The sequence below is a fragment of the Rattus norvegicus genome, chromosome 19 (assembly GCF_021556685.1).
Source record: "Rattus norvegicus strain SHRSP/BbbUtx chromosome 19, alternate assembly SHRSP_T2T, whole genome shotgun sequence".
NCBI classification, from domain to species: domain Eukaryota; kingdom Metazoa; phylum Chordata; class Mammalia; order Rodentia; family Muridae; genus Rattus; species Rattus norvegicus.
This window is the reverse complement of record NC_141552.1, coordinates 31,813,095-31,829,266: the sequence shown is the minus strand read 5'-3', so window position 1 is coordinate 31,829,266 and position 16,172 is coordinate 31,813,095.

The following is a 16,172-nucleotide window of genomic DNA, read 5'->3' as shown; positions in this document are numbered from 1 at the left end:
AGGGCTAATATCCAATATATACAAAGAACTCAAGAAGTTAAACTCCAGAGAGCCAAACACCGCTATTAAAAATGAGGCACAGAGCTAAACAAAGTCCAATGGTTTACAGTGTTCTTCGCAGAGGCATATCTTATCACCACAGTCCATTTCAGAACATTTTTATTTCTTTCAAAGGAAACTCCAAAACACACAGCTTCGATTCCTCTTCCCCACTCTTACTTCCAAGCAGCTCTTTGCCTGTTTTCTCTGTGCTGTGTGGCCTCTTGCATCTGCCTTGTTCAGCAGTGCCCTCAGTGTGACGTGTGCGCTCTCTCATCTCGCTTCCCCAGGTGCAGTGATGTGTACCCATAGCATTTGGCTTATGCACTCGTCAGTTGTAGACATTTTGTGTTTCCCATACACAGTGACACTGACTCTTAACCAAGTGCTAGGATTTATCACAGCAACATTTTGGAATAAATTCATCAAATTCCCTTTGTAGACAACCTCGCTTAGGTATGATCAACCACTTGTGCAGAGTTTATGCCTTAAGACGAGAAAGAGATGTAAAATCAGTGCAGCCAATTAGATTATAGATAACAACGCTTTTGGCTTTACGTATTGTCAACATGGAAAACAGTCTGCATTAAAGATTCTCTTGGAGACCAGACACATTCTCATGGCCTTGAGTCCTGTCATACATGCTATGGAACACAAGTGTCTTCCCACACTGTCATTGACCCACTGACAGCTTCAGTTGAGCACCATGAAAACTTTACATGGTGTCATGCACCATCACTTTTGGAATGAGTACAGAGAAGTGTAGCCAGCTAACCCAAGCCATGAAGAAACATACAGAGGCACATGCTCAAACATGCACCAGCTTCTTCAGTTTCTTACGACAGGGGTCATGTCCATCCAGATCTGATATTTGACATTTCCATCCCACACCAGGGCCTGTCAGAATGTAGAAGCAAGATACAGTTCTCTCACCACCCATTCTGACATACAGAATCCATGTCATTTTCAAGGAAAATGCCCTCCTTCCTGTGGCATTTATGCTTTTCTTAAGCCCCTGGACTTGTAGAATTGTCTGGAGGTTTTACTAGATTCCTATGGTGTGTGTTATTTCTAAAAACACTGCGCCAACGTATTAGAGTGTTACACACATGTTTCTGGTTTTCTGTGAGGCCTGCTGTCTCCACTGTGTGATTTTGCATAGTGCACTGACCCTTAGCTAAGGTATGTTGAATCCCAGCAGGACCCAACATACATGGACTACCTCCTAGAGACCGGGGAGAAGCTGGTACTGAGAGAAGTTAAGTACAGGTCATAATTTGTACGGGGCCTGTGAAATGCTTCTTGCTGTTCTCTTTTTAATGCTTTTGAAAAACGAAATCGATTTTAGGAATGAAGCTATACTTTCCAAGCAAGATGACAAAGTAACAAAAAGAAATAAAAAGGCTGTTCCTAAGACTTGCTGTTTTCCTGGCTATTTAATTAATTCCGATGACCCTATGGTAGACTGTAACTGGGCACAGAAGTAGAAGATAGCAGTTTCAACCAAAGCAAGAACCCCTGCCTCGCTGTCAAAGACCTCTTCATTGAGGTTTGGTGCAGAAGACTGAGCAGAGCACTTCCCATGAGGGAAAGGTTTCACTCAAACTGAATGCAGGAAGGGAGAGACAAATGTGTGGGTGAATGATGTGTAGGGACTGCTGTGCTGAGGAAAAGTCCACAGTGGTTAGTGTCTGAGTGTACACTTCAGGTCAACAGCGGCCTCCCAGTCCTGAACAAGCCAAAGGGTAGAGTGAAAGGGGTTACCAGTCGGCAGGAACCCCCCTGTTCCATTTTTGTTTCTCTCAGTGCAGCAGAACCTTCTAATTATGGCTGCTATCTCAGTGCTGTAAAATAGTTTATCAGTTACTCCACTTTGCGGCATTTCGTCTGAAGCTCTTTACTGTCATAAACGCGCTCAGCCGCCTGCCAACGTGAAATAATAAATAATTATTATGTGAGTGACTGATTTACTTTGAAAAAAACATGAAAGGCCTCTAAACCTGAAGTTTCTTGCTCCACATAATGCGCACGAAAGAAATGAGCGTCAGTAATCACTGTCAACAGTCTCTTGTAACTAAGAATTGAATCATTTATCTGTCCAGCATGTGTAAATTATCATCATCGTACGCCTCAGGAGTGCCTGATGGAAATTTCTGTTATAAAATAATAAGATATGAGGGTTTAATAGAAATCTTTCCTTGGTGCTGTGCTTGGGAACACTGGACTTTGGCATTGGCAAGAGTCACATGTCCTACACATTTGGGCATGCCAGTCAAGCCGTTTATCATAGAGTTCTTTGTTTATATCTTCCTTTCTTACTTTCTCTAACCCAACTAAGAGCCAAGAGCTTGAGTATATTTACAGGCTGACCTTTCCCTATGCGCCTCAAGGATACTTCCCTTTATGACGTGGACAAAGATAACGCCAGGAGCAAATGAGTTCTAGGCATGAATAATTATAAATGTTCTGACATCCTTTGGAAATATTATCGGAGCCCTAAGTTGCTATATATCCATCATGTCCTCCAGTCTGCCTTTAACTTTAAACACTCAACAGCCGATAGAGTATTCCAATTTTCTTAGTTTACTCGACCTTGAATATGTATAGACTTTTGGACACTCGAAAGAAACAGCTTGAGGAAGGAGGTTTGTGTATGTGTGGAAGCTCTTAGAGTGGGATGCAACTTATGTGGCTGAACATTCCATGTGGAAGAGAAAAAAAATTATTGTCCGGACTAAAAGGAACTTTGCACGTTGAATCATAGAAAGGTTTCCTTAAGAAGCTCGGCGTGCCAGCTGCGGTTTCCAAGGGGTAGTTACTGAAGATGTAGAACGAAAATCTGGAGGCTAAGAGAAACTGAGCACTTACAGAAAGGCTGAAGATGCTCAAAGCAGCCTGCTTCTTTCTGTGAGATGCTAGTGCTCAAGGAGCTTTAGGATAAAGTCCGTGCCCTTGAGAAATGTCATCTGGTAGATGATGTATGTATGGTGCACAGGCAATTCTCACGATGCAACAACAACTGTGTGCTTCAGTTTCCCTCACTCCTGGGACTGAGGAGATAGCTGTAAGACCGTGCAAGCCTCGCTAGCCAAGTTAGAACCCCTGGGATGCACATATAAAAAGTCTGATGCAGTGGTGTGCGTCTGCATTGGTAGCACCTGTATGTCATGGGAAGGAAGACAAGAGAGTCACCAAAAGTCTGAGGCCAGACAACCTGAAGTACACAGAAGAGCAGCAGAGAAATGTGAGACCCTGGCTTAGGGTAGGTGGAAGGCAAGAGACAATTCTTGAAAGTTTCCCTCTGACTTCTACACCTAGGCTTATATGTAACCCTGCACATACATGCATGCTGCCTTGGGAGCACACAGACACACACACAGACACAGACACAGACACAGACACACACACACACACAAAACCAATCCACAAAGATTTTAATAAGTAAAAAATATATTGCACAAGAATACTGTCATGCCTTGGGAGTACACACACACACACACACACACACACACACACACACACACACACACACACAACCAATCCACAAAGATTTTAATAAGTAAAAAATATACTGCACAAGAATACACACACAGGAAGTTAAATTTTGTTAAATTTGTACACATGGAAAACTGTTTCCAAAGCTATAGAACCGTTGATTGGCCAATGATAAAGACAAACTAATAATCGTTCATCTACTATACCAAGGCACACTACAGACTTAGAACATTATGATATGCTTTGAAGAAACTTACTCATACATGCCAGGCATCCTTCACCCACACATTCACACACTTATGATTCTACTTTTGGTAAACTTTTGGCTTTACTTCCTTTCTTTGAGAAGTTCATATAATATTCTTTGATCATATGCACCTCTCCCTCCAACTGCCTCCAGATCCACCTTTACTTCCCTGCCCTGCCATCTCGATGGTCTATTCTGCTGTACCACCCCACTGAGTCCAATTGCTGTGGCCCCAGAACTCTTGGGCTTTGTGCTACCTCCAAGGGTGGTTGCCTGACTGAGGATTGCATGCCTCAAGAAAACTGACCTTCCACCCTCTCAGTGGTTATCATATTTTAGTAACTCCTTACCTAGGATTGGGACTTAGTGCCCATCCTTATTGTTTCCTTGTTGAGCTTGGGCATGTAAGTCACAACTTATATGAGAGATGTGCACTGCCATGTTGTATCTGAAACATACAATGTCCCTGTGATCATCTACCTGTTCGGGCTCTTATGGTCAGTCTTCCTGCTTCCTCTTCACCATGACCCATGAGCTTTGGGAGGGTGGTGTGTGTGTGTGTGTTTGTGTGTGTGTGTGTGTGTGTGTGTGTGTGAGAGAGAGAGAGAGAGAGAGAGAGAGAGAGAGAGAGAGATGGAGATATTTCCTATTTATGTCTGAGAGAACTATGTGTCTCTCATTCTCTGCACCTTGTCCAGCTGTGGATCTCTATTTGAATTGTTATGATACAAGGAGAAACTTCTCTAATAATAAGGGTTGGAAAATGTGGTAGTCTATTGGTATCTTGATAAGTCATTAGGAATCATTCTAATAATGTATCTGTTTAGCAGAATAATAATTTTACCTCATTATTTTCTTTTTCTTTCATAATACTTGGTACCATAACATGTAATATCTGATAGACCATGCAATATTTATTTTGTCATGTTTTGATTTTCTGATCAAAATTGATTGGAATTGTCAATTTATCATTAAAAGGGGTGGAGTAAATCAATTAGAGTAATGGTTTGTTCATCCTTTGCTGAATGTTCTTACAGACTAAAAAGGTGTGGGAGGTATTAATTGTATAATTTGGATGAATGAATGTGCTCACGTAGAATTATTCAAATGATATATTTTCAATCTTTTCTGAAGTTACAAAAGTTTTATGTGAAGCATCTTCCTCTCTGGACTAAGTGCCACAGTGGACAGTTTTCACAGAGGGAATGTCTAGAGACTGAGAAAACTCGTCTTCTTTGGGATGTACCAAGCTATATGGGGTTCTAAGTGGGAGGCTTCTCTGTGGTGCAAGTCCTTCAGAAAGCTTTAAGATACTTTGCACATATTTTATCTTTTAAGATTGTTTTTAGGAACTATGATTAAGCCTGCCAGGTGATAAAATATGGGGCACTTCAAAGGAAGACATGGGGTAGAAAGACACCAAGGGACTACGAGGGTAGCCCTACCTTTGAGTGTCACAATGGAACTTGGAGTTGCATAGGAGTTAGTCGAAACCTCAGGAGAAAAATAGAAACCCTTTCAAATCAAAGGAGGAACCACATATATTTGGAGAGAACCCACTTTAGACCTAAGAGAATATTCCAGAGGAAACACAGATGCTCTGGAATCAAGGATGAGGCAATCAAACAGTGTTGGATTGAAACGGAAGGAGCTCATTAGACCTGGTATTGAGTACTTGGTTTGTAGCAGAGAAATTTGACTTATTGCATCCCCATTGCACATCTGTCTGAACCAGACAAGATTCACACTGCTGATTCCTCCTTGTGTCCCTCTGTGTCCCTCCTGGGCTCCAATGAGACTGTGTCCCCCACAGACAGGGAGCAATGTCTGTAATATCTATTTAAAGTAGAAGTACACAATCAAACGCTCATCAGAGACATTTGACCCGGGCATCAGTTGAGATAAGGAAAATGCTGGGGTATCTTAATCAGTTCCTCTGTGGCACATGCACCCCTGTGCTTCCCCTAAAGTGGCATTCTTGCCTTAACTTTTCACTATTTGTTTTGCTATTTGTTCACAGATTTCTTCTCCTTAGAAAAGTCAAGTGTACACACAACAGGATAAAATCTCTTTACTCTGGTCCCCACAGTGGTCTTCAGAAGGTATATGCCCAGCCATCAGAAGGCAGTTTCTAAGCAACTCTGGCTTTTCAGCAGGCAGGGTTAATGACTCAAAGTCTCTAGATCTTCTGAATGAAAACTCAAACTGGCGTTGAGAAGCTGGGACACTAAAAATATTGACAACTAGGTGAGGTCTACCAGAAGTCTGAAAGTCTAATTCTATATCTACATCTAACTACATTAATCATGTGGCTGATCATATTTTATAATCATATTAATGTATGCAGGAAAATATCTGCCAACATTTGACATTCATTTATGATAAAATTCTCAAAAAACCCCTAATGCTGGAGAGGAGTTTAATAGAATGGAGCTATGAAAGGCCCTTCAGCCTACAGAATATTGAGTGTTTTCTCCACAAGCCCAGGAATTAACATGAGATGCTAGCCTTCATCACTCCTATCTTATTTTGTTCTGAAGACCTTGGCAAATTCAGTACATCTAGAAAAAGAAATAGCAGGCATTTGAATTGGAAAGAAAAATAAAACTATCCTTATTCAACAGACAATAAGAGTTTCTACATCAGTATTTCTCAACCTGTGGGTCACAGTCGTCCTCAGTGGGTCGAACGATGACCCATTCACAGGGTCATATATCAGATATCCTGCATATCAGATGTGGGCATTACAATTCATCACAGTAGTGGAATTATAGTTATGAAGTAGCAATAAAATAATTTCATGGTTGGTGGTCAGCATAGCGTAAGGAACTGTATGAAAGGGTCACAGCATTAGGAAGTTTGAGAATCACTTCTCTAAATGGAAACTCACAAGAAATCTATAAGAAAAGTCCCAGAACTAACTAACAAGCAAGCAAAATGCTCAGCAAGGTTGTAGAAAAGAAAGATCGAGATGCAGAAATCAATCTTGTTCCTACGTACTAGCAGAGAATGAGCATAGATAAAATGCCGAAAGCATTCTCATTCCTAACAGCTCCCCAGAAGGAGTCGCAGCTACCAACCAAAAGACATGGGCAAAGACTCTCTATGCTAAGCTCTCAGGATGAGCTCAAGAAGTCCTAAATACTGGGGCTGGAGAAATGACTCAATGCTTAAGAGCATATATTGCTCTTACAGAGAACAGGAGTACTATTTCCTGCACTGACTTGTGCCAACTCACACCACCTATAATTCCAGATCTGAGGGACTATCTGCTCGGGCTTCTGTAAGTACCTGTACTCACCTTTATATCCTCACAAATGCACACATACACACACACGCACACACACACACACACACACACACACACACACACACACACACACACAAGCCATAAATACAAATGAAAATAGAATGTTTTTAACAAAGGAAGACCCGAATGAGTTAATGGACTGCAGGAAGGGAGCTATCTTTCATAGTTAAGATGTAGTGATCTCCCCCCCCCCCCATGTACTGGTCTAAAGCAAACTAGACAAAAATCTCAATCGAATTTCTTACACACACCACACCCTAGCAGATTCCAAAATGCATAAGGAAAGATCATTGAGCTATAACAGTTGAGATAGCCTTTAAAAGGCACAAAGCTGGAGGACTCACTGTCCAGTTCTAACAGAGAGTGGGATTTGTTAAAAAGGTGCATATGATGACGAGGAGAGTCTGAAAATCCGGTGACATGTACACCCAAGCATCAATTAACTTGGAACTTTTCTATCACCCAACTAATGCTGTTGGCAAAGAAATCCTTGTGCTAAAAGAACCCCCTCTCCCCATCTCACATAAACACTTGTAATAGATTACAGATCCATATAGAAAATAAACAGATATAACCCAATAGGGATCCCTTACCTGGAAACATGGGGCCAGAAAGACTTCAGGGTTAGGAGAACTACAAGACAAGGAATCTTAGATGGAACTTGAGTCTAAACACAAGATCCACATATGCTTCACCTTGTATGTAAATGTCGAGGCTAAATGGGATTTCATAGAGACAAGAGAGGGTGTCTGACTACGACTCTCCCCACGATGCCCATAGTAGTGGGTGCTTTAGTGTTTCTATTGCTGCAACAAAACACCATGGCCAAAACGCAAGTTGAAGAGGAAGGGGTTGACATATCGGCTTACATGTACATCACCTCAGGAAGTCAGGGTAGTAACTCAGGGCAGGAATCTGGAAATAGGAGCTGGTACAGGAGTCATGGAGAAGTATTGCTTACTGGCTTGTTTCCCATGGCTTACTTAGTCTGTTTTCTTACAGAACATAGGACCACCATCCCAGAGATGTCCCCACCCACAAAGGGCTGGTCCTTCCCACATTGATCACTAATTGATCACACAGCCATGCAGCTGGATTTGAAGGAGGCATTTTCTCAGCTGGTGGTCCTTCCACCATGATGACTCAAACGTGTCAAAATGACATAAAGCCAACCAATACAGTGGAAATGTCCCCTTGTAGTGTCATGTCACTGCTCAAAAGTCTGGAGTTTGGAATGTTTCAGGATAAGGAAGTTGAGCTTATACTATGGAACCCTTACAGGGAAACAGAAGCTTCCTGACCTTGGTTCAGGGACAGCCTCTTTAATTAGGATATCAAAAGCACAATGCATGACATTAAAAAGGTTGTCATAAAAGAAGTATTAAAGTGGACCAAAATAAAACTCATTTGCTCTGAGAATAGCACGATGAAGAGAAAAACGTGACAAGTTACAGATCAGCAAAACTATTTATAAAGCCCATGTGCCACATATGTGTTTATGTTCTTGGAAACATGCCTAAAATATAACCGTGAAAAAACAACACCTGCCTTTAAAAACATGCAAAAGAGTCCAACCAAATTTCTCCAGAAAGGACCTGTGCCATCAAATGGATGCTCAGAAAAATGCTCTCTGCCATTTGTCATCAGGGAAATACAAGTTGCAATCAGAAGAGTGTACTGAAAAGATTAGAATAACTGATTTTTTTTAAATAACAACATGAGGCAGCCATGAGGGTGCAGACAGGAGTTCCCATGGGCACAGTGTCCTGGTTGCTCTGGAGAACACTCTCGAGGTCCCCAGAGTGGCTTGAATGAGAAATGTCCCCTACAGGCTCATCCATGGAACAATTGGTCCCCAGTCAGAGGCTGTTTGAGGAGGTGGTGCACACAGCCTTGCTGGAGAAAGTGTGCACCGGGAAGCAGGCTCGAAGGCTTCAAGGCTTCTGCCTACTCCTACTTTGTCTCTCTCTCTGCTTCCTATTGCGGAAAAAATGCAATCATCTAACTTCTTACCTTTATTTCCATGTTGTCTCATTACAGTGGACTCTATCCTACGAAGAACTGAAAGGTCAAATGTACACAGTCTCCTCTAAGTGTTTTTGATCATTGTGTTTTATTAGAGAAATAGAGAAGTAGCTAATTACGAAGCTAAATACAGCCAGGGAGGGGTGGGTCCCACCTTTCATCTCAGCACTAGGGATGCAAAGACAGGCAGATCTCTGTGTGTTCAAAGGACAACTGGGACTGCAGAGTTAGAGCCAGGACAGCCACGGCTACCCGAATTCAGGCCACATCAATGTAGCTTGTTGCTGGGCTGGCGCTCTTTGGCAAAAGGAGAAAGAACCAAACAAAAATAAAAAACAAAAACCAGAAAGAAACAAAAACAAAAACAACCCTTACGCCCCGAAGAAACCACTCACTGTATGAAGCTCCTTTCACAAACCTCTGCATGGAGGAGGTAACCAAGGGCCAAGCAAATTCAAAGGCTTCAACTCTTAATCTCCTGACATTGTGTGACGGAAGTGAACTAGGGAGCGGATGCATTGAACTGTGGCAATGACTTAGAAAGCTTAGAATGGTCCTGTGTTGGTAGAGTTCTTGCCTACCATGGTCCGAATGCCTCCATCTCTACAGCTACAACAAACAGGTAAACAAACAAACTGAAAACAGCCTGAAGACACTTTAATGGATGAACAAATAAACCAGTTATGCAACATGGACGCCATGGAGTACTACAGAGAAATAAAAAATGTGCAATGCCCCGTCCATGCTAAGAATAGATATAAACACAACCAAGAGAGAGAAAGAGAGAGAGAGAGAGAGAGAGAGAGAGAGAGAGAGAGAGAGAGAGAGAGAGAGTGTGCTCATGTGCGGACACACTAAGTTTCGTTTTTCTGTCATCTAGGAAAAGGCAACGCATGGTAATGAAAGATTTACTAATGGTTTGACGATTCAGGCTTAGTTAGGACTTGGAGGACTTTCATACAAAGCAGAACCAGGAGAATTTTTTTAATACCAAGAGGAAGCATAGACTATGTTCCCAGATTTCATACATGTGTCAACGCTCAAAGAATTGGACATTAAACCGGGTAATTTTTAACCTAAAATTATAATAGTAAGAAGTGAACTTCTAAAGGCTTAGAAGAAATGTGGAATGAAATCAAGTCAGAAAGCCAATCACTTTGCGGCTACTGATGTGGACCGTTCACTCAGCGATAGAGGCACAACCAAATAGATTGTACTCGAGTCTTCATTTGACCCAAGTTCATCACATGAGGCCCAGAGAGGGAAAATAAATTGCTAGAATCACACAGCTCTTCTACTCCAGAAGTCAGGCCCTCAATGACTACTCCTCTATTTTACTCCTGAACCTCTATGGGACTTGCCTCATGCATGTTGTATGTGGATCTGTGTTCTAATATACCTAAACGAGACCTGTATTACCACTTGGGTGCAGATTATTGAGGAAATGAAAAGAAGGCGAGAAATTAACCCCATGATAGAAGGGCAGACTCCTGAATGCTCAATGTTTACAAGGAGCATATTAAAAATGATCACCTCAGCAAACCTTTTCAGTGCAAGGAGGGGATATATAGCATGACTTAACTGTTGAAATAATCGTGTCAAAAAAATTAGCAATGTTGCAGGGAAGGCTGTGGGCCCTGATGGTCCCCAGTAGACTGTTGTCCACGCAGGGTTGCTATTGATTTTGAAACAACCTCACACATGATAAATGAGAATGTGCTTTGGAGAGGGTTCGGTCACCAGAGCCCCCAGATCAATCAGCTTGTCAACAGGCAGACGAAATTCAATTTTTATTCTTAGTAACTCTTATTTGGTGGCAGACCATCGTTTCTGAGGAAATTGCTTCACAAAGGCCGAGGGGCAGGCGTGAGAACATGGAGAAAGATAATCTTTTCAAAGCAGCTCCCAGTGATGAGTCGGGCCTGAGGAAAAGGTGCAGGGTATAGTGGCTTGATAACAGTGGTAAGCACAGCCTGCCATCTTTGCGGGATAGAGCTAATCAGGAATAGGCTTCCTCATCCCACACAGAGTGAGCTTTTCCTCAGTTCATTTAGGTAAGACCCAGGCATTTTAGAGGGACTTCTACTCTCCCTTCTGAAACCATTCTTAACTGCAACTTAACTGCAGGGTCTTTTAGAAGGCTGAGGGGTAATAATTTTACATCTCGTTTTCCTTTGCCACTTATTAAAAAGTCGAAGCCTTTTTATAATTCCTCAAAAATACCTAAGAAAATTAATCCAGAGACCTTGGAGTCTTGACTCTGGGCACAGACTTCTCTACCACTCTCTCTACCTTGATGCATGTGACTGAGACATCAATTTAAGGAACGTACACCCAGCAGGGCACAGTAGCCCTCTGATGTGCTCATGGTCTGGTGGGGTACACAGTCCAGAAACAAGCAGAAACCTTAACTGAGAAACTGTAAGTGTCCAAAAAGACACCAAGGCAATGTTCAGGAAGAACACTGGAGCATCAGCATACCTCAGGGACCTATTGTAACACCAGGACGCTAGATGGACCGCAGCAGGAGGAGGACGTGCTCATATACACACCCCTGGGCTGGGGGAAGTCAGAAGGTAAAGGCAAAGTAGGAAGAAAAGTATTGCTGTGGAATAGCTGTCTGCTTTCAGCATTACATGCCCATGACCATCATGAAATACGGGTTTCGATGACTTCTTTGTTGTGGCAAAACATTCATGAAAATAATATAGTGATTGCTAGGTCAGAGATAATGGTAAGTAGGCTATTAGCACTCTGCAGTAAGAGGAAGGCTTGTGGTCCTAATGGGTGCTAGAGCATCCAGGCTATAGAAGACGAACAGGAAGCGGGATGCAATTCACAGAGGTTTTGTGAGCTTCTCATCTCTGCTGAGATGGGATGCTTATGCTTGTGACTCACTCATAATTCTGTAAGTTACACACACACCACTCCTACTCCTGGAGGTAACACCGATAGCACATTTCTTCACCAAGCTAGAGTTAGATAGGATAGTTTCTGCAGTCTAATAACAGAAATAGACATTTGTTCTTACCCTCCTGGGAAAAGCTACAGAAAATATATGATCACTTCAGACAAAACCAGTCACACAAAGGTGTTGGGACACAAGTAGGCACAGCCTGTCCAGTTGCGTAAAGGAAGGAATACATTCTTAGGAATTAGAAAACAAGGAACAAAATGCTACAGCGAGAGACAGGGAGGCCTGTGTCCACTATAGTGTCCAGTTGCCTCTTCCATTCAGGATCCTGTAGTTAAAAGACCAAGTTTGGGAACAGAGATTTCCTGAGCACTCTCTTTCATTCAGCCAGAGAGGCTATCCTGCTATAACAAAACCACATATTGGTTAATCTGTAGGGAATAGGAATAAATTTTGTGTCATTTTGGCTGTTGTTCCAGATTACGGCATGAGCAGGATTAATGTCTGAGAAGGGCTAGTATAGACTTCCAAGACGTGGCTGCATACTCTGGAGTGAACAAAATCTGTGACCAGATAGGACTGAAGAGCAGAAGACTACGATAGCTCGAGGCGCTTTATAAGTTTATCCAGACATACTTGATCTGAGTGTGAAATCAGCCCCTTCACCCAAGCATTTTCTCAGTCCCTATCTGGTGATAATTTGGAAGATTATGGGAACTTTAGGAGGTGAGAGACCTACCTGGGAAGCAGGTTGTTGAGGGTAGATGCCTGACCACTCTCCATTTTCCTTCTCTTCCCCTCTGCCATGAAGTGGACATCCTCTTCGGCCACATGGTGCAGTCCCTGGGATATCTTTCCTCAGTTCCGACCCAAAGTGATGGATCTAGGTAAGTTTAGACTTCTGATTTTGTGAGCCAACGCGAGCCTTTCCTCCATTAGCCTGTTTCTCAAGTATTTTGTTACAGAGAAGAAAAAAAGTCAAACCCAAGGATTTTCCTGACATAACCCCTTCCCCAAAGCTAGTACTTGAAAATGCAAACTCAGCAACAACGCTAAGTTCCAATATGAACAGCCCAGATGTCCCTCAACAGAAGAATGGATACAGAAAATGTGGTACATTTACACAATGGAATACTACTCAGCTATTAAAAACAATGACTTCGTGAAATTCACAGGCCAATGGATGGAACTAACTACCTCTGAGTGAGGTAACCCAGACACAAAAGAACACACATGGTATGTATTCACTGATAATTGATTATTAGCCCAAATGCTCAGAATACCCATGGTACAATCCACAAACTATATAGAGTTTAAAAAGAAGCATGACCAAAGTCCTACATAGAGGGGAGAACAAAATAATCACAGGAGGTAGAGGGGGAGGGACCCGAAAGGGAGAGAGGAGGGGAAGCAGGGAAAGGGTAGCAGCATCAGTTATGGGAGGGGACAGGAGAGATATCAGAGGGTCAGGAAATTGAATAAAAATATGTAACAGTTGGAGATGGGGAACTGGGGTTAGCCACTAGAATGTGCCAGACTCCATGGAAGCAAGAGGCTCCCAGGACCCAACAGCAATGACTTTAGCCAAAATACCCAACAAAGAGGAGATACAACTTCTAGAGACCACCTTAAGCAGATAGGCACAGCCCCTATTTGTGGGATGTGGCCACCCATCTCAAAATTTTTAAACCAGAATTGTTCTTGTCCAAAGGAAAGACAGGAAAACAACTGGAGCAGAGACTGAAGGAAAGTCCATCCTGAGATCACCTCACCTAGGGATCCATCCCATCTGTAGACACCAAACCCTGACACTATTGCTGATGCCAAGAAGCACTTGCTGTCAGGAGCCTGGTATGGCTGTCCTCTTAGAGGTTCTGCCAGCACCTGACTAATACAGATGCAGATGCTCCCAGGCAACCATCGGACTGAGTCGGGGGTTGCCAAAGGAAGAATTAGGGAAAGGGCTGAAGGAGCTGAATGGGATTGCAACCCCATAGGAAGAACAATATTAACTAACTGGACCCCCAAGTGCTCCCAATGGCTAATCCACCAACCAAAGAATACACATGGGGCAGCCATGGCTCCAGATACATGTGTAGCAGAGGATGGCCTTACCTGACATCAATGGGAGGGGAGGCCCTTGGTCCTGTGAAGGCTCGATGCCCCAGTGTAGGGGGGGATGCTAGAGCAGTGAGGCAGGAGTGGGTGAGTGTGTGGAGGAGCACCCTCGAGAGGCAAATTGGAGAGGAGACTGGGATATGGGGTTGTGGAGGAGAAACTGGGAAGGGGGAAAGCTTTGAAATGTAAATGAATAAAATGATTAATCGAGAAAAGAAAAGGATTTGAAGAAAGAATGGCCAGGACAGTGGCTGCTCTACAGTTGATTGCTGGTCCTCTTTGAGAAAGAATTTAACCCAAATATTCCTTCTGGTGTTTGCTCCCTTCAGTGGTTCATGGCTAAGCACCAAAAGCCAGATGCCCCACAGATTGGCCAGGTTGTGCGCCCTTGCTTCCACTTTCACTCTACCCTGTGTTCTCATCAGAGTGAGGTAACCCAGGAATACCCACCATGACACCAGCAGCCCCTACACTTAACTGGGGATCCCAGGCCGGCTGCATCTAATTTTGAAGGAGGATGGATAAGAAGTTACCACATGTCTTCTCCACTTATCTCCCAGAAAGCAAAACAAAGCAAAACACAGAATACAGGGATAGAAGGATGCTGCCAGGAACCAGTGGAGGGAGAAATATTCTCTTTGAGCATTAGGAACATGATTGGACACCCTAAAAGAACAGACTGTGTTCAGTCTATTACAGTGGGAAAAATATTATTAATGTTCAAAAACCAGCCACGGGCCATAAAACAACTTTTGCTTGATTTCCTTGGGCCTCATGTAACACAGAGCAGAGAAATTCCATCAAAACCCATGCAACTGAGTTGCATAAGACACGAGCCAGTGAGTTGCTCTTCAAAGTCTTCTAACACTCTCTTCTAATTAAAGGCATAGTATTTATTTGGGGGTGGATTCTTTTACTCATTTATAAACTGTGGTACAGTCCAAACTCCACCCATTCCCTAGCCTTCCAAGAGTTGGGATCACTGTTAGGATCCACCCCATTGGCTCACATTATCTTTTTCTCCAGTTAAGGTTTCATGGTAAATCTTTCCAGAAAAGACAAATGGTATCTTTTCTTATCACAATAGAAATGGTTCAAAACTGCACTGGTTAGATTTGTTTGAAGAAGGGATAATGAAGAAGTAACTTGTTTTCTGGATACTGTAATGAATATACAAAGTTAAAATCAGCTGTAACTTGTTGATATCACTTATTTTATAGGACGTTAACAAGACAAACAAAATAAAAAAACAAACAAACAAAAATCAAGACAATGTGCCAAACTGCAAAAAGTATGTTATCTCTGGCTTGGTCCTTCAGTGTCTACACATTGGCCTACTGGTCAAAATACCCATGGGGCAGGAAGCTGTCTGTAGGAGCCCTGCTCTCCCTCTCATCAAATTCCAAGTAGCCAGTATCCTAATGAGCTTTGACTAACCAGCCTCGACCACTTTGCTTGGCTCTATCTCCTCCTGGAGGCCTGAGTTTTTCCCATAATATAAATAGTGCCACTCAGAGCCAAGAGGATTTTGATTCGACATAGATTAGAAGTAGAGGTCTTGACATCTGTACTTACCAGCTGTGGGCTCCTAAAAACATGGGTAGAGGCTGTCGTTGTGGAAAGAGGTGGGGAAGAGCTCCTCGCGCAGGTGCTGAAGTCTCACCCTGGAGGAATGGTACTTTGCACCATGCAAGTCAGGAATTGAGAGGTGTATTTGTCAAGGATAACATGTATGTAACAGTTTAGTAGCTTGGTATCAATATTAAGTACTTAAACATGTGTTCTATGTGCCCCCCCCCTTTGTTCCTCTTCTGAGAACATCAGTGAATGTTATAAATGAAGCTCAAGGGTCTAGGCTAGATAATCCTAGACTATCTGTTATTAGTGGAACAGTCATCCCCAAATACTTACAGTCCCCAAACAAGGGTGGCTTATATACTTTTGTGCACCTAGCTTCAAATTTTCATGTAATCAATTCTAATACTCTCTTTGAGTTGTTCAAGACCAGCAAGCATAACCGATGG